Source organism: Peromyscus leucopus, chromosome 2 (assembly GCF_004664715.2).
Source record: "Peromyscus leucopus breed LL Stock chromosome 2, UCI_PerLeu_2.1, whole genome shotgun sequence".
Lineage (NCBI taxonomy): Eukaryota > Metazoa > Chordata > Mammalia > Rodentia > Cricetidae > Peromyscus > Peromyscus leucopus.
Genome location: NC_051064.1, coordinates 53086515 through 53111275, shown reverse-complemented (window position 1 = coordinate 53111275; position 24761 = coordinate 53086515). Strand labels below are relative to the sequence as shown.

Sequence of the window (24761 nt, the reverse complement as noted above, 5' to 3'; positions counted from 1 at the left end):
TCTGGTCCTTAGATATAATTTAACAAAGCAATGCAAACAAGAAAAATTTCAGTCTTTATCCAATGTATCCTATTTTGTTTTGAGGTATGTTTGATTGTGTGATAATAAATATTCAAGTATTGATTTCCTCTTAGCATACTGATAACATAAATGACTAAAATTCTAAACAACTATTTTCACTCATTACTCTATTTCAATGTGAACAAATAGTTTTACATGGCATGACTTTAAAACTAGTACTTAAACTTTATAGGACGTGAAATATCCCTGTGACTACCTAAGAGGGGCAAAACGGACTCACATTCAGAATTAGCAGTCACACTGAACCAATTTGAATTCAGATTCAGATTCAGATTCACCATTTAAAACTGTAATCTGGCCAGGTGGTGGTAGCCAATGCCTCTAATCCCAGCCTGGTCTACAGAGCAAATTCCAGAACAGCCAGGGCTACAAAGAGAAACCCTGCCTCAAAAAAAAAAAAAAGTCAAAACAAAGCATTTGATAGAGAAATAGAAAAACACATTTCCTAAGGGCCCTGAACTAATGGCAGCTGAAACACTGGCTGCTTTTACAGGAACCCAGGCTCAGTTCCCAGCACTCATATGAAGGCTAGCAACTGTCTGCTCCAGAAGACCTGAAGCCCTCTTCGGCCTTTTACAGGCACCAGGCACACCCATGGTGCACAGGCAAAACACCCATAAATATAAAATCAAAATAAATTTTTAAAAAGAAAGACTATCAGATTCCAGGTCTAAGAGATCCAACACCTCTGGCTTCTGCAGGTACTGCATTCATGTGTACATATTCACACTCTCACACACCCACATATACACAGAATTAAAAAATTAAAATTAGCCGGGCGGCGGTGGTGCACGCCTTAATCCAGCACTCGGAGCAGAGCCAGGGATCTCTGTGAGTTCGAGGCCAGCTGGACTACCAAGTGATCTCCAGGAAAGGCGCAAAGCTACGCAGAGAAACCCTGTCTCGAAAAACCAAAAAAAAAAAAATAATAATTAAAATTAGGGGAAAAAAAAGACCAGCATCTGTGCTACCAATAGCACTTGCTGGTGAAGGCACTGGCTGCCAAGCCAGGCACAATTCCCCAAAACCACATCATTGAAGGAAGGTGCAAACTCCTGCAAGCTGTCCTGATCTCCACAGACATGCCCAGTTCATAATAAATGAGTAAACAAATAAACGTTAAAAAAAGAATTAAAGCTGGGCAGTGGTGGCATACACCTTTAATCACAGCATTTGGGAGGAGAGGCAAGCAGACCTCTGAGTTCCAAGACAACCAGAGCTACACAGAGAAACCCTGTCTCGAAAAGCCGAATTAGTAATATTTTTTTTAAAATTAAAGAGCTGGGGGAGGGGATGGCATATGCCTTTAATCCTAGCACTTGGGAGGCAAAGGCAGGTGGATCTCTGTGTGTTCAAGTCTAGCCTGGTCTCTAGTCTATAGAGTAAGTTTCAGGACAGCCAGAGCTACACAGAGAAACCCTGTCTCAAAAACCCAGGGGGAATAAAAAAAGAATTAAAGAAATGCTATCTAAAAAAAGTCACCATATTAATGATAAACAAGTGGGTTTTTTTTTTTTTTTCTGTTTACTGAAGAAAAAAAGTTTGCACTTGAATGGAACTACACTTAAGACAGGGTCTCTCATGGACCTCAAAGGAGCTCAAAGATTCGGCTGCATTATCTGACCGGTGAGCCCCAACTATCATCCTGTCTCCACATCCCCAGACCTAAAACCACTGCAATGCCCAGCTTTTTTGTTTGGTCATTTTGTTTTGTTTTGTTTTGTTTTTCAAGACAGTTTCTCTGTATGACAGCCCAGGCTGTCCTGGAACTAGCTCTGTAGACCAGGCTGGCCTCGAACTCAGAGATCCATCTGCCTCTGGTTCCTGAGTCCTGGGATGAAAAGGTGTGCACCATCACCCAGCAATACCCAGCCTTTTAACATACGGATCCAAACTCAGGTCCTCGAAAGGCAAGCAGTTCACAGTCTGAGCCTCCTCCCCAGGATCCACTTAATCTTAATCACAACTTTAATATTGCCTAGTGGCACACACCTTTGATCCCAGCACTCGGGAGGCAGAAGCAGGCAGATCTATGAGTTTGAGGCCAGCCTGAGCTACAGAGTGAGTATACTCAGAAATAATGATATATTTATAATGCTGAAAATATTCAAAAGAACTTATATCATCAATTAAATTTCAGGTATCCTAAGCTTTTGGGGGCAGTAGCAGAGGTAAAGTCACTATGTAGTCCAAGCAGGTCCTATGCTTACAATTCTCCTGCTTCAACCTCAGAAGTGCTGAGATGTCAGGCACATGGGACCACTCCTGACAGATTTTAAATACCATAGTCAAAAGAGGAACCCAAGCCTGACAATCTGAGTTTGATCCCTGGAACCCACATTCAGGAAGGAAAGAACCAACTCCAGCAGATCGTTCTGACCTACACACACAAGTCATTTAATTTTAAAAATTAAAAATTGGCTAAAGACACACAAAGTGACATTTGTCAAAGAAATGTGCACTGATAACCACTGAGGATGCCTATCTAATGTGCCTTATGAAGATACTGCTTTCTCAAAATCAAAACGAAAAATAAAACCAGCCAAGTATGGTGGTAAATGCCTTTAATCCTCTAACTCTCTTCAGCAGAGGCAAGAAGATACGAGTCTGAGGTCAGTCTGGTTTACATGGTTCCAAGTCAGGCAGGGTTACATACTGAAGCATTCTCAAAAAAAAGAAAAGGGAAAAGGGGGTGCTGGAGAGAAAGCACTATCACCTCTTCCAAGGACCCAAGTTCAAGTCCCAGCATCCACAGCAGCTTATAACTGTGAAACTCCAGTTCCAAGACACCCTCTTCTATGCACAGACATATAGACAGGCAAGGCACCCATACACATATAAAAAATTAGCTAAAAAAAAAAAATAAAAATAAAAGGAAGGAAGAAAAAAAACAGTATATAAAATGGCATGATGAGCTCCAGCCTGGCAGTAGTGGTGCACACCTTTAATCCCGGCACTCGAGGCAGGTTGATCTCTGTGACTGTGAGTTCCAGGCCAGCCAGGACTGTTTCACAGAGAAACCCTGTCTCTGGGAAAAAAAAAAAAAAAAAAAAAAAAGCCACGATGAAGTAAAGAGTTTTAAATACTAAAAAGTTTTTTGGGTTTTTTTTTTTTTTTTTGGTTTTTCGAGACAGGGTTTCTCTGTGTAGCTTTGCGCCTTTCCTGGATCTCACTCTGTAGAAAAGTTTAAAAAGTATAAATTCAGCTGAGCGGTGGTGGTGCCCATCTTAATCTCAGGCCTCAGGAGGCAGAGGCAGGTGGATCTCTATGAGCCTGGTCCACAAAGTTAGTTCCAGGACAGCCAAGGCTAATACATAGAAAAACCCTGTCTCGAAAAACCAAAAAATTAAAAAAAAAAAAAAAAAAAAAAAGTCCTCTTAATTGCTCAGCCATCTATCGAATCCCTAAGAGCTATTTATCAATGAAAAGGAAATGCCTTGTTTTACCGTCAAATCTGAAAAATTCAACAGAGAAGCATCCACCATATTTATTCAAACTCCCAAATACTAACAATTAGAACTGAGGAAACAGATAAAGCACTAATAGTGAAAATTAGAATATATACTCTATGATGTCTATAAAGTATCAAAATCTTACTCTAGTTCAACACAAAGATTTTCTAAGCAATCATATTTCTAAGTCTCAAGTCGGAAAACAATTACATGAAGCAACAACACAAAGGTCAGGGATCACTGGTAAAGAGTAAAAGAAAGACTTGGGGTTGAGATCCAGGTGGGTAGCCCAGGTAATTTCCACCCAGAAAACCAAAAAAAAAAAAAAAATAAAGGAAAATCTAGAGAAGATATTGCTAGAGAAAAGCAGACAATGCCAAAGACATCCCCCAAAAGCATTCACCCCGTTCTGATCTCTTTTTCTCCCTCATCTCCTCGCCCAAATAACTAAATCCTCACATTTCAAGCTCGCTCTCAACTCCCCAGCACTCTACCTTCTTTACTAAACCCGGGTTCCCCTCCTCGACCTGCTCTAGCTCCCACTGAGCTCTCCCTGAAGCGGGAGAGAGGTCTACTGAGTCTGTCTCCTCGGAGAGAATTAGTCCCCTAATCCCAACTCATTTGCCCGCATCCCGTCTGCCATCTGCCCTCCGCCCCTTCAACTCTGGTCCCGTCACTCTGACCCTTCGCCCAGAATCCGCCCCAAGGCGTCGGTCGCCGTCCGGCTCTGTCCCCTTCCCTCCCCGGCACTCCAGCTGCTTTCATCCCGCGGGACCCCCAGGCACCGGGTCCCCAGCTTCCCTCCTCCACGGTCGCCCGGTACCGGCCCCTTCCCCCAACTCCGCCCCTCTCCCCCCTCCCCCAGAGACAGGCCCCCTCACCTGAATGCCGCTGCCGTCCAGAAAGCTGAAAGGTGCTGGCTCCGCCCGGCCTCCCGGGCTCAGTCCCTGCCTGGCTCCCGCTGCCCCTAGGGAGAGCGAACACCTCCTCTTCCAACTCTATCCGCCCCGGGCCAGACCGTCACCGTAGCCACCGCCAGTACCACGGCCGCCATGTTGAAGGCCTACTTCCCTCCTCCTTCCCGCCGCAGCTCCGCCCCTTCAGGCGTCTGACATCATGGCGCTACGCCCCACCCGCCCGGACCAATGGGAGGAGCCGACAGTGACGTAACTAAATCCCTCTTGGAGGGCTGAAGGATTCCTGCAACCTGGAGCTTTAATTCTGAAATGACAACCCTGCTGACCCAAAGGGAAAGAAGAAAGGAGGGGTCACTGAGAGGGTAAGACTCAGAGTTAGAGACGCGGCCAAAGCCAGAATCCTAGAGACTTGAATCGCGAGGGCACACCCAAAGGCTTAGCCGTGAATCCTTTTTGGAAATGAGAAAACCTCTAAGACTCCGGGACCAGTGTCACCTTCGTTAGGTCTCACTTTCTGCATTTATTTTTGGGTTTTGTTGTTTTAGACAGGGCCCTATGTATCCCGGACCCACGTTTATAAATAAATTGTCTAAACAGTAACTCTAAATGTCTCTTCAGTTTTAATATCCAGTACATTCAAACCAGAAATGCAATCCCAAGCCTTCACTGCTTTCTATGTATTAGATATCTGCTGGAAATAGGCACGTGAGGAATTCATAATTGTATTAAGTGATTTTTTTTCTAAAATTTCATGATCAATGGAGAAATGAGATCATAAAGAATGAACTCTAGTCAAACTCAGCGTGATGATGGTGTGACAGGTGCTTAGTGGTCAAACCAGAACCTCGAGCATCCTTATCCGTCTTAAAGTGCTTTGATCAAGAATTACTCCTCTAGGTACATAAAGCATGTGTACACTACCATGTCTGCTTTCCAGCCACATTTTGTCTCCAGATTAAATAGAAGACAAGATGGTATTTGAACTTTGGAGGTTGAGGAAGCTCTAACTCGGGGTGCAACATTCCAGAGAGGAAGGTCAAAGTGAGCAAAGAACAGCAACCTGTCAATTATCTGTGTATTTAGCAGGCAGATTTCCACTTTAAATATTAAGTTTTCCATTTCATATATTAAGGCAAGATCTCTCATTGAATCTTGTACTCACTGATTCTGGCTAGTCTAGTGAGCCAGCCTACCCAAGGGATGCACTTGTCTCTGCTTTCTAAGCGAGTGATGGGAATTACAGGTAGTTGTCATAGCTCCCTGACTTTCATGGCTTTTATGTGGGTTCTGGGGATCCTCAGGTTTGTGCATCGAGGATTTTACTGACTGAGCCACCTTTTCAGCCCGTTGGAATTATCTCTGTAGAGCCCTGATGACAAGCATAGCGTAGGAGTTAGTCAATGCTGGATGGCTGAATGACAGATGATGGAGATAGTGGGTGGGCTGTCCTTTTAAACATTCCAGGTGCCTAGTGGATGAAAGGATGGGTAAAGGGACACAATAGGGAAAGTATAAGCTGGTGTCCCTTGCTGTGGAGTGCTGCTGTACATCTAAAAGTGAACTTCTGTGTGGGCAAACTGGGGTGGAGAGACCCGGCAAGGACAGGGATCCTACTTGATCTGTTCTGACCCTGTATGAGTCACCACTGGGATTCACATCTGGAAACTGACAAATATGAATTACTTCCAGAAAGGTGAAGAGGTATTTATCTGTTTTTCTAGGGAAATGTCTCTAGGTCCCCCTACACCCTACACTAGTGGTTCTCAACCTTCCTAATGCTGGAACCCTTTAATACAGTTCCTCATGTTGGGATGACCCCAACCAGAAAATTATTTTTGTTGCTACTTCATAACTGTAATTTTGCTACTGCTATGAAATGTAAGTATCTGTAATTTCCAATGATCTTAGGGAAGCCCTGTGAAAGGGTCATTCGAAAGGGTTAAGAAACCTTTCAACCTTTCGTTGAAAGGAATGAGAACCACTACCCTACACCTTTGTTTTGTTTTGTAGAAACCCTACCCAGACAGGGTTTCTCTGTGTAGCCTTGTAGCCCTGGCTTGTACTCTTGGCTGCTCTGGAACTCACCCTATAGACCAGGTTGGCCTCTAGCAAAGATCCTCCTGCCTCTGCCTCCTGAGTGTTGGGATTAAAGGTATTCACTACCACTGCCTGGCAACTCTCAATATAGGGCAGAAAACCCAACTTCTAAGTGTTTTATGTTATTATTATTGGCAAGGTGGGTGTGTCATAGCATGAATGTGGAGATCGGAGTACAGCTTGGTGGATTCGGCTATAAGGTACACGCCTTGACTCCAGTATTCCAGAAGCAGAGGCAGGCAGGTCTCTGTGAGTTCGAAGCCAGCCTGATCTACAGAGTGAGTTGCAGGACAACTAGGGCTGCTACACAGAGAAACTCTGTCTGGAAAAAACATACGTATCAGTGGAAGGTGATATGTGAAAACAGAATAACAATAAGAAGAAATAATCTCAGTGATTTCTAGAAGGTCAGCCACTAGGCTACAGTGGACACACTAGACTTCAGACCTCTTTACTCATTCTCAGGCACGTTGATGCAAAGCACAATGCACACATCTGAACATGGATGCCTTCCTTGGAGATGGGGAACCTGACATCCACTGGGGGTGGGGAGCAGGTGGAAACATTTTAGGAAGTCATGGGCAAGAGGAATCCCTGAAAGCCCCCTCTCCAAGCCCAGAACACCAGGAGACCCCAATGATTTCATTTGTTTCTGATGTCCACTGTCTATGACAAGGAGTAGACACAGAAAAAAGTCAGAAAGGTAGAAAGGTTCCTTTGGAAGGGAAAATTGACAGATGGTGTTTACAGCTTTGCTCCTATCAAAGTTGAATGCCAGATGTTTGCTTCTGCTTTCCAAAATGATGTTATTAGATCTAAAAGGCTTCCTTGCCCAAAGATAGTGCAAATACATGGACAAGTGTATCCTCTGCTAGCACAGCAAAGTTCCCTTTACTGCGGTATGAGCTCAAAGTTTGGAATTGGCATTATAGTCTTATCATTCCTCCCTCTCCCTCTGTCTTAGTTGGGGTTTTATTGCTGTAAAGAGACACCCTTACCATCGCAACTTTTATAAAGGAAAACATTTAATTGGGGCTGGCTTACAGTTCAGAGGTTTAGACCTTTATCTTCATGGCAGGAAGCATGGTGGTGTGCAGGCAGACAAGGTGCTGGAGAAGGAGCTGAGAGCTCTACATCTGGATCCACAGGCAGCAAGAAGAGATAGAAACACACTGGACCTGGCTTGAGCTTCTGAGACCTCAAAGCCTACCCCCAGTGACACACTCCCTCCAACAAGGCCACACCTACTCCAAGACCATACCTCCTAATAGTGCCACTCCCTGTGAGCCTATGGGGACCGTTTTCTTTCAAACCACTATGCTCTCCCTCTTTCCTTTCCTCCCTCTTTCCCTTCTTCCTGCCCTTCCTTTCCTCTTTGCCTCCCTCTATCCCTCCATCTCTCTCTCCCTGCATCCCTTCCTTCTCTTAATTTTTTTATGATCGCCTGGGCAGGTGGTGTATGCCTTTAGCACACAGGAGGCAGAGGCAGGCAGATTTCTGTGAGTTCAAAATCAGCCTGGTCTACATACCAAGCTCCAAGAAAGCCAGGGTTACACATTGAGAACCTGTCTTTAAAAAATAACAAAAGGGCCGGGAGGTTGTGGTGCATACCTTTCGTCCCAGCACTCAGGAAGCAGAGCCAGGTGGATCTCTGTGATTTCGAGGCCAGCCTGGTCTATAGAGCAAGATCCAGGACAGGCACCAAAACTACATAGAGAAACCCTGTCTTGAAAAATTAAAAAAAAAAAAAAATGCTTCACAGGGCTTGGTGGCACATTAATCTCATCACTCAGAAGGCAAAGCCTAGTGTATCTGTGAGTTCAAGGCCAGCTTGGTCTAGATAGTGATTTCCAGATCAGCCAGAGCTACATAATGAGATCCTGTCTCAAAACAAGCAAACAAACAAACAAATGAAAAACCAAACAAACAAATAAACAAAAAACCCAAACCAACAAACAAAACAAATACATACACACCAAAGCTTAGACATAACAGATAAGCTGAGAAAACTCATGAAATGTCCATTTCCTACCAAGAAATAACCTTAGGGATGGTCTGATGAAATTGGATTAACATAACCAAGAAACTCAGTCGTAGCCCTGTATGCTCAGAACAGGGCTCCTTGAGAAAAATGAGAGCGGTGAGTGTTAATATTCTGATCCCGCTCTTTGGGGCTACCCTGCTTCCTGACATAGAAGTCTCTTCTTAAGGAAAAACTCCTCCCCATCCCCCTCCACTCCATAAGGTGTGCATCCCTCGACCCTTCTCTCTCTCTTTCTCTCTTCTTTCCTATCGTGGATGTAGTGTCTGGGTTGTGAATGTCCACCCACTGCCCACTGCCATGCCCACATGGAGTGGGTCACCCGCCAGCCCGCTGCAGCATCTGCCCAACATACCAGCATGGTTCCCTGCATGATTGGGATACCCTGGCCTGGCCAGCTGGGGGTTTCCCACGCGTGCATAACATAACAGTGGGACCTCAAAACAGTAGAGGCAGTGCCCTTGCAATTACCATAATGAGCTATAAAGGCTGGAACCCAATGTCCCTTCGGGTCTCAAAAAGAAACTATTCAACCTAGACTCTCAAAAGAAGAGATGATCGAGATGCTGAGTCATGATTCATTGCCCAGTTTCTGACCTGGAACCCAAATGACTGAAAGAGAGGCCGAGACTCCAGAGAGAGAGATCCTGTAACACCATGATAAATGTCTATAGCAGTGGAAACCTCAGGCATTCCTCAAAGAGGTCGACCACCTTTTATTTGAGTAGCCAAACAAAGGAGAAAGGGCATACCACCTCAGTAATTCAAGGACACACACACACACACACACACACACACACACACACACACACACGCAAATATGAAAGTTAAAAATAAAAATAAAAAAGAAAGGACATGACTTGCTCCCAGGTATGGTGGAGGAGAAAGTTTATTGTAGATAAAAGGGAGAGCATAGACAAAGTCAGAGACATCTGGGAAAGTCCAAAGTCCTTGAGCCACGTGAGGAGAGTGGGGAGGGGAAGGGAGAGGGGGGAGAGGGGATTCAGGTGCAGTAGCCAGGAGGGTAAAGGTGCAAAATGGGCAGGTAACCAAAATGGCTGGATTATAGAGGGAAGGGCAGCCCAACCCCTGGGCTAGAGAGTTCAGAGTAAGGGGCAGGATATGTAAGTCATGAGGACCCTGTCACAGTCGGGGCTGAGGGATGCTGGAAGAACCTGATAGCCAGTTTCACTTTGATATGTTAAATAGGCACCTCAGCCATTTGTCCCAAGGTTTGAGACTCAACAACAGCCTGAGAACAACTTGGAGGAGTCAACTTGGAGGAGTCTGGTCCCTCCTTCCACCTGGGAACCAAACTCAGGTGGTCAAGCTTGGCTCTAAGTGCCTTTAGCCACGGGGCTATCTTCCCAGCCTTTATTTTATGTTTTTTATTTTGTTTATGTTTTTTGTATGAGTGCTCTGCATCGATACCTGCATGCCAGAAGAGGACACCAGATCCTATTACAGATGGTTGTGAGCCACCATGTGGTTGCTGGGAACTGAACTCAGGACCTCTGGTAGAGCAGTCAGTGTGCTTAACACACCACCACCACCACCCCCCCCCGCCATATGTGCAGCCGGAATATGTCTTATTTTATTTAAGACAGGGTGAGCCAGATGTGGTTGTACACACATTTAATACCAGCACTGGGAAGGCAGAGGCAGACAGATCTCTCTGAGTTCAAGGCCAGCCTGATCTACATAATGAGTTTCAGACATATAGAAAGACTCTGTCTCAAAAAAATAAAAGAAAAAAAAAGTAAAGTTAAAAGAGACAGAACAGCTGGGCAGTGGTGGCACACAACTTTAATCCTAGCACTGAGGAGGCAGAGGCAGGTGGATCTCTGTGAGTTTGAGGCCAGCCTGGTCTACAGAGTGAGTTCCAGGAAAGGCGCAAAGCTACACAGAGAAACCCTGTCTCGAAAAAGAAAAAAACAAAACAACAACAAAAAGAGACAGAACAAAATTTTCACAATTCTGAAAGTCAGGATTCCTAGGTCAAGATGTTGGTGAATGTGGTTTCTTTTCTGGCCCCTCCTTAGTGGTGGTTGTGGTTTGACTCTGGCCCCTCCTTAGTGGTGGGTGTGGCTTCTTCTATGCCCCCCCCCTTACATTCCACCTTCCTGCTTGATCACCTCATAGCCTGTCTCCTGTACACTCACATCCATGATACCATCCAACAACCTCAGTGCAATTTAATCATCTCTCTAAAAGCTGTGTCTTCTAATATAATCAACTATAGTCTGATGTATTAGGTCCAAGGCTTCAACATAAAATCTGGGAGCAGACACTGAAGCAAACTTTTTCTTTTGGGCCACCAACCAGCTCCCAAACCATGACATGAAAACTTATTATTAGTTAAGAATGCTCGGCCTTATCTTAGGCTCGTTTCTTGCCAGCTCTTATTTTTTATTTATTTATTTATTTATTTATTTATTTATTTATTTATTTATTTGGTTTTTTGAGACAGGGTTTCTCTGTGTAGCTTTGCGCCTTTTCCTGGAACTCACTTGGTAGCCCAGGCTGGCCTCAAACGCATAGAGATCTGCCTGGCTCTGCCTCCCGAGTGCTGGGATTAAAGACGTGCACCACCACCGCCCGGCTCGCCAGCTCTTATAATTTAACCTGTTTCTCTTTATGTTTTGCCTTGGGGTGTAAACGGACAAATGTCTCCCACCTGCCTATTCCTGAATAACCAGTAAGAGGCTTAATATTAATTGCAAACTGTTTGGCCTATGGATCAGGCTTATTACTGGCTAATTCTTACATCTTAAATTAACCCATTTCTATTAAATTATGTATCACCACGTGGCTGGTGGCTTACCTGTACTTTCACTTCTTGCTTCTTGGGTGGCTCACTGGCATCTCCTCAACTCTGCCCTCTATTTCTTGTATCTCTGCTTGGATTTCCCACCTGGCTCTATTCTGCCTTGGCATAGGCCAAAGCAGCTTTATTTATTAACCAATGGGGACAACACATATTCAGAGTACAGAAAGACAACCCACAACATCAGGACTTTTTACCTTTCTTTCTTTCTGTATATCTTACTTTCCTGCTGTCTCCATGGTTGGCTGACAGCTGCCTAGCTTCTTACCCTGGGCATGTCCTTCTCTTTCCCCCCTGGCTCTCTTGTTCCTCTCCTCTCTCCTCTTAATTCTCTCTGCCCACCAGCCCCATCTATCTCTCTCCTGCCTAGCTATTGGCTGTTCAGCTTTTTAGTAGACCAATCAGGTGCCTTGGGCAGACAAGGTGAAACAGCAACACATCTTTACAGCCAGTGCTCGTAACCACTTAGCCATCTCTCCTGCCCCTTAGCCTGCTTTCTCGTTATATCTAGGACCACCAGCTCAGGACTGGCACTGCCCGCAGTGAGCTGGGCCCTCCCACATCAGGCATCAATCAAGAAAATTCACCACAGGCTTGAACACAGGTCAATCTGGTGGGAACATTTTCTCAGTTGAAGTTCTCTCTTCCCAGATGACTCTGGCTTGTGTCAAGTTGTCATAAACCTAGCTAGCACAGTGAAACCTGTAATCCTGTAATCCCAGCACTTGAGAGGTAGAGGCACTAAGATCAGAAATTCAAGATTATGTTTGGCTATATGGCTACACAGCAAGTTTGAAGCCAGCTTGGACTACATGGGACACTCTCTCAAAAACAAGAAACGGGTTGGAGAGATGGCTTAGCAATTAAGAGTGCTTGCTGCTCTTCCAGAGGACCAAGTTCAGATTATCCAACCAATGTCATGCAGTTCACAACTGCCTGTAAATCTAGCTCAAAGGGATCCAACAGCCTCTTCTGACCTCCATGGGCACCCATACACACAGCATACACTCACAGACACAAACACACATGAGTAAAAATAAATCTTTAAACATACACAAAAGGCGGGGGTAGGGATATAGCTCAGTTGGTAGAGTGTTCACAAAGCCCTTGGTTCAATCGTTAGTACTTCATAAACTCAGCACAGTGGCGACATGCCTGTAATCTCAGCACTCTGGAGAAGAAGGCAGGAGGATCAAGAATTCAAGGTCATCCTCAACTACAAAGCAAGCTTGAAGCCAACCTAAGCCACAAGATACCCTGATGGGAAAGAAGGAAGGAAAAAAGGACGGCACGTGCTTATGCACAGCCCTTCCGTCCAGTGTGTAAGAGTGCTTGCCAGACAAACACGAGGACCTGCGTGTGTTCCCTGGATCACATGGTAGAAGGAAAGTTGACCCTGAAAGCTGTCCTCTGAACTTCACATGTGGGTTGTTGCGGGTTTGTGCCAACCACATACATACAACAATGATCAGTTTTTTAAAGGGGCTGGACTAAAGTGCAGCTCAGCTCTATGACACTTGCCTAGCATGTCTGAGGACGAGGACATAGGTTCCATCCACAGCACAGCAGAATAAAATGAGAAATAGCCAGGCGGTGGTGGCACTTAATCCCAGCACTCAAGAGGAAGAGGCAGGCAGACCTCTGTGAAGTCGAGGCCAGCCTGGTCTACACAGTGAGTTCCGGGCCAGCCAGAGCTACAGAGTTAAAACCCTGTCTCAAAAACCAAAAGTAAAATATTTTAAAATAAATAAACCATGGACTCTTTGGGCTGAGACTTGGGATGAATCAATTCCAACCATTTGCTATCACTGTTTTACTCTGAAAAGGATTCAGATTACAGAAATCAAGTGTGTGGCTGGCCTAACTTGGCTTCCAACACATAGCCAGGGCAGCTGGGCATCTTTTGTTTGTTTATTTGTTTGTTTTGACAGAGCATCTTGACTGACATTTCCATAATTACAGTATTTGAAAGGGAGATGGATGTGCTAACGCATGCCTGGAATCCCAGTACTAGTGAGTTTGAGGCCCGCCTGGGACACATAGATAATGAGTTCAAAACAAGCCTGAGCCACATAGATAGTGGATTCAAAGATGCATTATGAGGAGGGCTGGAGCAATGGCTCAGCGGTTAAAGGCTCTGGCTGCTCTTCCAATGTAACCAGGCTTGCTTCTTAGCACCCACATGGCAGCTCACAACTGTCCTTAACTCCAGTTCCAGGGGAGCCCCCACCCAACTTTGACCTCCATGGACACCAAGCACGCAAATGGTACACCTACATACACGCCGGCAAAACACTCATACACATAATATAAACATGATGTAAAAATTAAAAAATGTAGTGAAACCCTACCTAAAAAACAAATATCACTTTCATAATAACCTAGCATACGTTTGAGATAGCACACAGGTTTTGTGATATGCTCCTCACAACCGCTCCCCGCCCCCAAGTAGGTATTATCATCCCTGAGAAAAGCTCCTGGCCACCAGGCAGCTCAGACAGCAAAAGGAAGAAGAAAAAGGAAACAAAACAACAAACCTCTGGGGCCTGGAGTAGTGGCTCCGCAGTTCAGAGCCTTGGCTGCTCGCTCTTCCGAAGGACCTAGGTTCAATTCCCGGCACCAACAAACGTCTGTAACTTCAGTTCCAGGGGTCCGTCACCCATTTCTGCCCTCCTCAGAGACTGCACACACACGGTGCATAGGCATCCAGGAAAAACACTCATACTCACACAATAATAAATCTTAAAATATTTAAACCCTCTGCTTTCAAAACCCACACTAACATCATGTGTCTGTTAGAAAAAACAAATTTGTTTGTATATTTGTTGGACTACTAGGGATTGAACTTACAGCCTTTGGCCTACTAGTCCAAATTGTCTTTTTCTGCACATAACATGTGACAGAACATTTCTTTGACCAGATGTATGCATATCTCTTCCCCACTCATTAACTCTCCAGGAATACTAACAGGTTGTCCTATGAAGCAATTCAGTTATGCCATTATCCACATAGAGTCAGAATCCAGTCTCAGAGATCAAGGACTCAGTCCCACAACACTGTTCATGCCTACCACACAACTTTACCCCCACCTCTACTTCAAATATCAACCTCAAATCTAGGCATGATGCTCCTAAGAAATGACAACTCAACGTTGTATATGAATATCACACACACACACACAACACACACACACACACACACACACACACATTGTTAGAAAGGATATAACAAAGGGCATAGATAAAAAAATAAGAAGTTCTGGGGGGATCCCTGTACAGGCACCTCTGCCTACACACAGTTGTGTTCACCCATCCAAAAGCTCTGCAACACATACCTTTGCCTTTAGACGTGGCTTTACCATTTAGGTGTGAGTGACTGGTAAGTCCACCTCCATGTCGTCATGGCTTCATCTTCCTGGGGTCTGCTGCTCAGCCACTAATAGCCACTTCCTCCCAGCAGGATAAGCCAAGCTATTCAGGAGCTCTGGTCTGAAATCCAACAGTCTTTGTTGTTGTTGTTGTTGTGTTCAGTTTTTGTTTGTTTGTTTGTTTTTTGTTTTTCGAGACATGGTTTCTCTGTGTAGTCCTAGCTGTCCTGGAACTCACTCTGTAGATCAGGCTGGCCTTGAATTTAAGAGATCCGCCTGCCTCTGCCTCCTGAGTGTTGGGATTAAAATCACGCACGCCTTTAATCCCAGCACTCGGGAGGCAGAGCCAGGCGGATCTCTGTGAGTTCGAGGCCAGCCTGGGCTACAGAGTGAGTTCCAGGAAAGGCGCAAAACTACACAAAGAAACCCTGTCTCAAAAAATACCCCCCCCCAAAAAAAAACCTCACAGTGATTCACCTGCCTCTGCCTCCCGAGTGCAATCATCTAACTTTTATAAGTATATTTATTTGTATATATATATATATATATATATAGCACAAAAATACTATATAATCAAACATACAAGTCCGTGCTTATATAAATGTTACATGCTACATTTTAATGTTTACACTACATTTTTTACACACTGTCTCTTTCTTAGATGTGTGTGGACATGGTCAGCTTGTGAAAGCCCCTTCTCTCCTGTCCCAGGGCTCGGGCTCAGGTCAGGGTTGGCTGCAAGTGCTCCTGTCCACTGGATCATTTCACCAGCCCGAGCAATTTTCTTAATGACCTCATGAAGTAGACAACATTATTGTCCATAATTTGAACAACAGAAGCAGGTTTAGAGAGTGACCGACCTTGAATTGGATGGGTAGGTTAAGAATGGCCCCGCACTTCCGACCTTCCCACTGCACCTGCCAAGTCCTGGGAGTACAGGTGTGCGCCACCACACCTGGCCATCACTGCTTTTCTAACCCAAGGGAACCCTAACTCTAAAACCCCACCAATGACACCCCTGCTGTGTTCATCTGGAATACCCCTTTGTTACTGGGGCGAACGGACAGTCATCTCAGAAGAAGGATGGTTTCAGTGTCTGTTGCCTATAAATTAAAGTGTTAGGTTCACCTCTCTCTGGAGGGTCCCTCTACCTCCGATTTCTGCGTGAAAGGCACAGAGCTGAGTGCTGTGTTAAACAGAAGAGCAAAGACAGGCTGGAAGCAAAGCTCAGTGGTAGAGAGCTTGCCAGCACGCATGAGGACCGAAGTTCAAGCCTCACCTACTGAACTTTGCACCCCAGCCAGCTGTGAGCTTTAGACTGATATGTGTCCCTTATTCTGTGCATAGGGAACTCTTTATCCCTGAAGGAGGGGGAGATGGGGGCGGAGGGGAGGGGGAGGCTGCACATCTGCCATCGAAATGACTGACTGGAATGAAAAGTAATATACGTGGACGGAAATTGATGAGAAAGACCGGGCATCCTTTCAGGTAGCCCTCTTCCTAGTCTCTTGCCCACCTCTCTAGTCCTGTTTATTTGTTCCTCGTATTCCTGAGAAGATAGGAAAAAATAGAGGAAACAGAAAGGTAATTTCTGCTCAACGACAAAAAAAATAAATAAAATATTTGATAATTTAAGTCAACATTTTTATCCTTCTGAACAGCCTCTAGCCTATTACCTTCTAGATAATAAAACTGAAAACTCAGTTTTCCTCGTGATTTTTCATTCTAGAGAATGCATTTTAATTGGATCAGCACATGGTAAGCCTACCAGAGTTCTGTCATAATTTGTACTTACACATAACAAAAATATTCCCATGCCCACCCTAATGACTCAGCCTTGAACTCAAGTCAGGCCTAAGGAGAGGAGATAAAAGTGCCAGAGTCTCCTCCGGGGGAAAGCACCTCACTCATCTACCATGGTAGCTTTCCACCCACATACAACTCTTGGCTATTGGTTGCTAGCCAAGGATGGCTGGTGGTTAATGGTCCTCTGATGATTGCCAGGCCCCAGAGTATCAGGGACGCCACAGCAGGGGGAGAGGATTTCTGTCTAGAGTTTCATCCCCCTTATCCCACTCTCTCTGACAGAGTAACCCCACAGCCAGGTGGGAATAGCAAAGGAGGAAAGAAAGGAAGCCTGGGAGGTAGGGCAGCATGTGGTTCCCTGCACAGAGCAGGGCCTTGTGCATCAAAGCAGAATACAGATGGTCTTCCAAGTAATTAGAGAAAGCAAATCCACAGCAATTTGATCTTCATACAGCCCTGCTGTGAGGGGAGGGAGGGGGAGGGAAGGAGCTTTGAAAGAAAGGGAAAGAGGAGAGAGAAAGAGAAAGCACACGATTTGAATCGCCAGGTCTGTTTTGCTTGGGCAAAGTACTGCATCTAACATTCTTTCTCAGAAACAGTGTAGTACCCCATTGTCATTTCAGAATTGTCTGGGTTTCATTTTTGTCTCTTCCTGCAGCTCCACTCTATAAAAGGGCCCATATAAATACTCCCTCTCTCTCCATCCATACACACACACACACACACACACACACACACACACACAATCTTTCTCTTTCTGTGTATGTAACTTTAGGAAACTAGAGACAGATATTTGCTGTGTACCTCTGACTGGCCTGGAATTTTGTAATCCTCCTGCCTCAGCTTCCCAAGTGCTGGAATTACAGGTGTTTACAACCATGATAAAATAGACATTTTCTCTTATGGGTTCTTTCTAATTACTTTAACTGAAAATCCCAGCATTTGGAAGGCAGAGACAGGTGGATCTCTGTGAGTTCGAGGCCAGCCTGGTCTACAGAGAGAGTTCCACTACAGCCAGGGCTACACAGAGAAACAAAACCAAACAAACAAATAAAAAAATAGTCAAGTGTGGTGACTCATGCCTTTAATCCCAGAACTCAGGAGCCAAAGACAGACAGATCTCTGAGTTGGAGGCTACACAGAGAAACCCTGTCTTGAAAAACCAAAAATAGTTTTGTTTTGTTTTTTAAACTGGGCATGGTGGCACACACCTTTAGTTCCAGCACTTAAGAGACAGGCAGATCTCTGTGAGTTCCAGGCCAGCCTGGTCTGCATAGTGAGTTCCAGGTCAGCAAGGACTGTGTAGAGAGACCTACCTCAAAAAATAAAAAACAAACAAACAAAAAGTCTTTAAAAATTAGGCATGGTTGATAAACTATTACTTTGGAAGCTAAGGCAGAAACTTTGTGAGCTTTAGGCCAACCTGGATTATATAGTGAGTTCAAGATGACCCTGGGCTAAATATGGAGACCCTATCTTTTTCGCTGTTGTAGTTGTTTTGTGGATTTTTGTTTTTGTTTTTGCTTTTTGAAGACAGGGTTTCTTTGTGTAACAGCCCTGACTGTTCTGGAACTTGCTCTGTAGACCAGGCTGGCCTCGAACTCAGAGATCTGCCTGCCTCTGCCTCTCAAGTGCTGGGATTAAAGTGTGTGACACCACTGCCCAGCTGGGGACCCTGTCTTAAAATAAACGGGGAGACGGGCTGGAGAGATGGCTCAAGATTTCTGCTTGATTCTGACTCAATCAAGTTCGTTAGGAGTAATGATGGTGCACAAGAGATGCCTTACCAGGTAAAGCCATCAAGAGTGACACTCTGAGTTTGATTCCTAGAACCTACATTGTAGAAGGAGGGAATTGTCTCTAATTAGTTCTAAAGAGACACTCTTATTGATAAATGTTGATGGAGAATTTATTGGGGTCGGTTTTTTTCTTGGGGGTGTGTTCTATTTAGCCCAGGCTAGCCTAGACCTCTTGTTCTTTCCTCCAAAGTGCTAGCTAGCAAACATAATCTCAGCTGTTCCGAAGTATCTAGTGTCAGACAAATCCCTTGGGCATGGCCACGGACAAAGAGACATTATGAAGATCCAGAGCGGCATAAGGCTTAACATAATGGCCTGTGCCTAGGACAACATCTTGCTTTGTGATGGGCCATTTCTGTATTGATCCCACCATGACAGACAGTGAACTGTGTCCCTAAACCAGTGTTTAGGAAAAAAAAATTGGGTTGGACAACGATTTGGTTTTGGTCCTGCCTCTGTCATTTACTCACTGGCCTTTTGTTTCCTGACCTCTGCCTGACCTCTGAGGCTGGAATCTCCCCTTTCAATGGGGATTTTTGAAAGCCTCAAACCAGATACTGCTGTTATGGTTTTTAAAAAAAGCGTTAAGGCTCGAAAAAAATTATATTTAAGCTGGGTGGTGGTGGTGCACACCTGCATTTTTTTTTTCTCCCCAAGGAAGGCTTTCTCTGTGTAGCCCTGACTGTTCTGCAACTCGGAGACAAGGCTGGCCACGAACTCACCGAGATCTGCCTGCCTCTGTCTCCCGAGTGCTGGGATTAAAGGCGTGTACCACTACTGCCCTGCTTGCCATGTTCTTTGTATTTCACATGAAAACCCAAGCATGCACCAGAACAAGAAGGTGTCATATGAGGTGGCACACGCCTTTAATCCCAGCACTTGGGAGGCAGAGGCAGGTGGAGCTCTGTGAGTTCGAGGCCAGCCTGGACTACAGAGCGAGCTCCAGAACAGCCAGGACTACATCGAGACCCCCGTCTCTAAATAAATAAATAAATAGAGCATTAAGGGTTATAAGAGGGAACTGATATGATTTACCCGCCTTCTCTCCCATCAGTCCTTTGCATTTTGTAACAGAACTGATAATTAATCCTTTATCCTAGATTCTTACTCCAGCAAAAAGAAATTAAATAGAGACAGAAGGTGACTTCAGAAGACACCAAAAAAGCATGAACCGAAATAGATTTAGGGACCATGATGAAGCCAGTTCACCGAGGACATGCCCACATTCATAAAGCAAATTAGACCCCAGGAGGTGTGGTGGCTTGAAAGAAAATGGTCCTCAGCACTCATAGGGCGTGGCACTATTAGGAGGTGTGGCCTTGTTAGAGAAAATGTGTCACGGCAGGTAGGGGGTGGGCTTTGGGGTCTCAGGTGCTCAGACCAGGCCCAGTGTCTCACTCTGTCCCTGCTGCCTGCTGATGCAAACATAGAAAACATAGAACTCTCAGCTCCCTCTCCAGCACCATGTCTGCCTGCCATGCTCCCCACCATGACAACGACGGACTAAAGCGCTGAACTGTAAGCCAGCCCCAATTAAATGTCTTCCTTTATAAGAGCTGCCATGGTCATGGTGTCTCTTCACGGCCATAGAACAGAAACTAAGACAGAAGGTGTCCTTTTTTGTCACCTAGTACTTTATAAAGGCCTCTGGCCAACTGATCATCTATGATGCTGAGTTCCCAGTCAGCCTGTGTCAGGGCAGAAGATTAGCCCTCTGGCCAACTGATCATCTATGATGCTGAGTTCCCAGTCAGCCTGTGTCAGGGCAGAAGATTAGCTGCTGCACCCATGTAGAGGTCAGAGAACAGCTTTCAGGAGTAGTTGGGACTGAATTTAAGTCCTTAGTCTTGACTGGAGTACTGGGTAGTTTTATTGTTGTTTGTTTGGTCAACATGACACAAACTAGAACCATCTGGGAAGAAGGAACTTCAGTTGAGAAAATGCCTGCATCAGACTGGCCTGTAGGCAAGCCGATGGGGCGTTTTCTGGATTAATGATTGATGTGAGAGGGCTGCGGCTGGAGGAATGGCCCAGTGGTTAAGAGCACATACTGTTCTTGCAGAGGACCCAAGCTCGATTCCCAGCACCCACAACAGGCAGCTCGAAATTGCCTGTATTTCCAGCTCCAGGTGACCTGGTACCTCTCTGTGCTGTTGGGTTTTGGCTCTTTTTGGAGGGTCTAACAACCAACTCTGACAACAGGGGGCTTATTCTTAATTATCAATGCCCAGCCTTAGCTTGGCTTATTTCTAGCCAGCTTTTCTTTTTTTCTTTTTTTTTTTTTTTTTTTTTTTTTTTTTTTTTTGGTTTTTTGAGATAGGCTTTCTCTCCTGGATCTCACTCTGTAGACCAGGCTGGCCTCGAACTCATAGAGATCCGCCTGCCTCTGCCTTCCGAGTGCTGGGATTAAAGGCGTGTGCCACCACCGCCCGGCATAGCCAGCTTTTCTTCTTCTATTTATCTCACTTATCCTTTCTGCTGCCTCGCCATTGGCCATGCAGTTCTTCATTAGCCCATCAGGTGTTTTAGACAGGCAAAGTAACACAGCTTCACAGAGTTAAACAAATGCAGCATAAACAAAAGTAACACACCTTAAGATAATAGTCTACAACACCTCTGACCACACCTCCCCACCACACGCAAATAAGTAACAATTTTTATTATTATTATTATTATTATTATTTATTTTTTGAAACATGGTTTCTGTGTGTAGCCCTGGCTGTCCTGGAACTCACTCTGTAGACCAGGTTGACATCAACTCACAGAGATCTGCCCTTCTTCTGCCTCCCAAGTTCTGGGACTAAAGGTGTGCCTGCCTGACTCTTCCCTCATTCTTTTGACATAGGTCCCTAGTAGCCTAGACTGGTTTCAAACTCACTAAATGGCTGAGAATGGCCTTGAATTCCTGGTCCTCTTGCCTCCATTTTCCTAGTGCTGGGATTATAAACAGTCACCATCACGCCAACCTTTGGTTGTTTTCTAAGGCCTGGAGGTTCAGCTGTTCTATCAAGACTTTGAACACTTCTATATCCTCCAAAGAATCACGTTAGCTACAGTCAGGTCCTGTTACTTATGATCTGATAATATTATGATCACAACTATACCACTTTGGCATGTGGATTAGTCTAAGCTGGAGACAAATGAAAATTCACAGATGCAGAAGGAAACCATGTTGGAGCTTCTCTGAGCCTCCCAATAGCTGGGCTTATTATGTAAGAAGTTGCTGATATTACATGTTTTATTACCCTCCCTTTATTTTTCTCTTTTGAGACAGTGTTTCCTGTAGCCTGGGCTGGCCTTGAATTTTCTATACAGCAAGCAGAGAATGGTCTCAAGACACTATCCTGAAAAACAAAAGACAAACAAACAAGGCCTGGGAAAGTGGCTTAGTAGTAAAGAGTACTTACTACTCTTAGAGGACCTAGGTTTGGTTCCCAGAACACACATGGTAGCTGCTCACAACCCTCTGTAACTCCAATACCAGGGGATCTGACATCCTCTCTGGCCTCCTTAAGCACCAGGCGTACATATGGTGCATACCCATATATACAGGCAAAACACTCATATATATATAAAACTAAATTAATAAAAATCCTTAAATAAGGAGGCGACCCTGATATGATCTTTCTGGAGAACAACTGGCATAATCAATCTTGAAATGTTTATAAGCATTGACTTAGTCAGCACTTAGATATGGTCCTAGACTAGAGGGAGGCTCGGCTCAGCTCTTACTGAGCCCGGTACGTTTGCATCACTGTGAGCACTGTGGCCGAGAAATGAAGGCAACAGAAAAAAATCATTACCTGAAGCAGACAAGGAGTGCATGGGGATTATTTCTAAAGTAATTCTGTCTCCAAAGGAAAGATGAAGATTTCACTGGCAGATTCTGTGCATGTTCATATGGGGGTTGGGGCATTCTTGAACATGTTTGGTTTAAGGTGCGGTTTAACAAGGAAAAACGGCAGGTACACTTCAGGGCACACTTGACTCAAGGTCATTATTTTTCTTATCGCCAGCGCAAAATCCCTGGCAGAAACAACTGAAGGGAAAAGAAGTTTATTTCTGCTCATGGTTTCAGAGGTTCCAGTGTTGTTGATTGTCTTTGGTTTTTTTGGGGGGGCCCCGCCACCCAGCTCCCAAATAAATCACAAATGGAGGTTTATCCTTAATTATAAACGAACAGCCTTAGCTTGGCTTGTTTCTTGCCAGCTTTTCTTAACTTTAAATGATCCCATCTACCTTTGGCCTCTATTCCTTTTATCCTTCTCTATTCTTTCTTTGTTTCTTGCTCCATGTCTGGCTGTGTAGCTGAATGGCTGAGTGGCTGGGTGGCTGACCCCTGAAAGTTCTCCTCCTTCCTCTCTTGTTCCTTCTCTCAGGTTTCTCCTTCTGTCAATTCTCTCTGCCCCAGCCCTGCTTATCCTTTCTGCTGCCTCACCATTGGCTGCTCAGTGCTTTATTAGCCCATCAGGTGTTTTAGAGAGGCGCAGTATCACAGCTTCACAGAGTTAAACAAATGCACCATAAACAAAAGTAACACACCTTAAAATATTCTACAGCATTCTAGTATATCATGTCACAGAAGGCATGGTGGCTGGGACAGCTGTATCCATAGCAGTGAAAAGCCTCTAGTGACTGGAAGTTTGTCTTTTTAAGGTGCATCCAAAAGTCCTGAGGTTGTATAAGAAGGGAATACAATCAGTGGGCAAGGTCAAAGATACAAAAAGAAGTCAGTTGGGGCAATGCCTGGGTCACCCTTGGTAAGTGGTAGTCTGGTGATTTGAACAAAGCCATTGTAAAAGCTGGTGGTTGGTATTGCATTGATTAAGGTGGCCCTGAGTCTCAATTTCTTCTCCTAATGTGATAAAATACTCTGACAAAAGCAACTTCAGGCCAGGAGATGGTGGTGAACTCCCTTAATGCCAGCACTCAGAAGTCAGAAGCAGGTGGATCTCCGTGAGTTCAAGACCAGCCTGGTCTACAGAGCAAGTTCCAGGACAACCAGAGCTACACACACCCTGACTTGAAAAAAACAGACAAACAAACAACAAAAACCACTTCAGAGAGAAAGGGTTTATTTTAGCTCTTAGTTCAAAGCACAGCCCATCATGGTGGGGAATCAAGCTTGAGACAACTGGTCACCTCATACCCACTACCAGGAACAATGAGGGACAAATGCAAGCGAGTGCTCAGGTTGTCTTCATTTTATTCAGTACAGGCTCTCCTGCCCAGAGAATGGTCCCATTCACAATTACAGTGGGTCTTTCTGTTATTTATTAGGCGGCACAATATTATTTATTAAGCGGCACTGTTTACCGTGGGAGAAAAGCCACGAGGCACAACAAAACCCACTACAAGGGTTTATTAAGGGAAGGGAACAGAAGGGGTGTGCATAGGCCTATGGAATGACTGCACAGGAAGAGAGGGAAGGAATAGGTGGAACCCTCTTTTATAGGTCCCCTTCCCCCACACATGAGCATATGGGCTTACATAGCTATGCTATGCATGCGCATAGATTACTGATCATGCTACATGAAAATTATGTGATCACACAGCGCATGGATTACGTAGGATGTAAGGCCCTAGGATGACTAAGCATCTTGCCTGGCTACTCACAGTGGCCATGTAGCTGGGGGAGTGGCTAGGAATTCTAACACTTTCCACATCAATTAACATAATCAAGAGAATCACCCACAGGTAGGCCCAGGAGCCCTTCTCCAAGGCAACACTTACCATCATGCTACAAATCTTGAAAATGCCTCAGTTCAACCCATTTTGCCCTCCCCCCCTTTTTTTGAAGATTTATTTATTTATTATGTATACACATGCCAGAAGAAGGCACCAGATCTCATTACAGATGGTTGTGAACCACCATGTGGTTACTGGGAATTGAACTCAGGACCTCTGGAAGAACAGCCAGTGCTCTTAACCTCTGAGCCATCTCTCCAGCTCCATCCTCCCCGCTTTTTTAAGACAGGATCTCATGTATCCCATGCTGACCTCAAACTATGTAGTCAAGATGACCTTAAATGCCTGATTCTCCTGCCTCTACCTCCAGAGTGGTGTTAGCTCGACAGGCTGCACTACGCTCCTACACACATTTTATGTAGTGCTAGCAGTTCTTTGTAATGCTAGGCAAGCACTCTACCGACCTATCCCAGCTCCTCAGTTACTCTGAGACTCTTGATGTCCTGGGAGAGGATTAGACATTTTAGATTACTACTTCTTGTGTGTACTGAGTGTGTTTATGTATGTGTGTGAAGTGTGTGTGTCAGTGTTCTTGTACCTGCGTGTGCGCTTGCATCTGGAGATTGGGGAGTGGATGTCCTGTGTATTTCTCGATCACTCTCTGCCCTGCTTTTATTTGTTTATTT

At 44.9% G+C, this 24761-nt stretch overlaps 1 protein-coding gene across 3 annotated transcripts in view; it reads right to left on the bottom strand.

Moving 5' to 3' along the window:
- Ubap1 (ubiquitin associated protein 1) overlaps positions 1 to 4645 on the bottom strand; it is a 54564-nt gene extending 49919 nt beyond the window's left edge. For 2 of the 3 annotated variants that reach the window (XM_028884028.1, XM_028884030.1), the window contains exon 1: positions 4415 to 4645. The gene's annotated coding sequence lies outside the window, so the exon portion shown is untranslated. The remainder of the gene's footprint in view (positions 1 to 4414) is intronic. The other variant, XM_037202518.1, reaches the window with a different exon arrangement.
- Positions 4646 to 24761: the final 20116 nt, after the last annotated feature.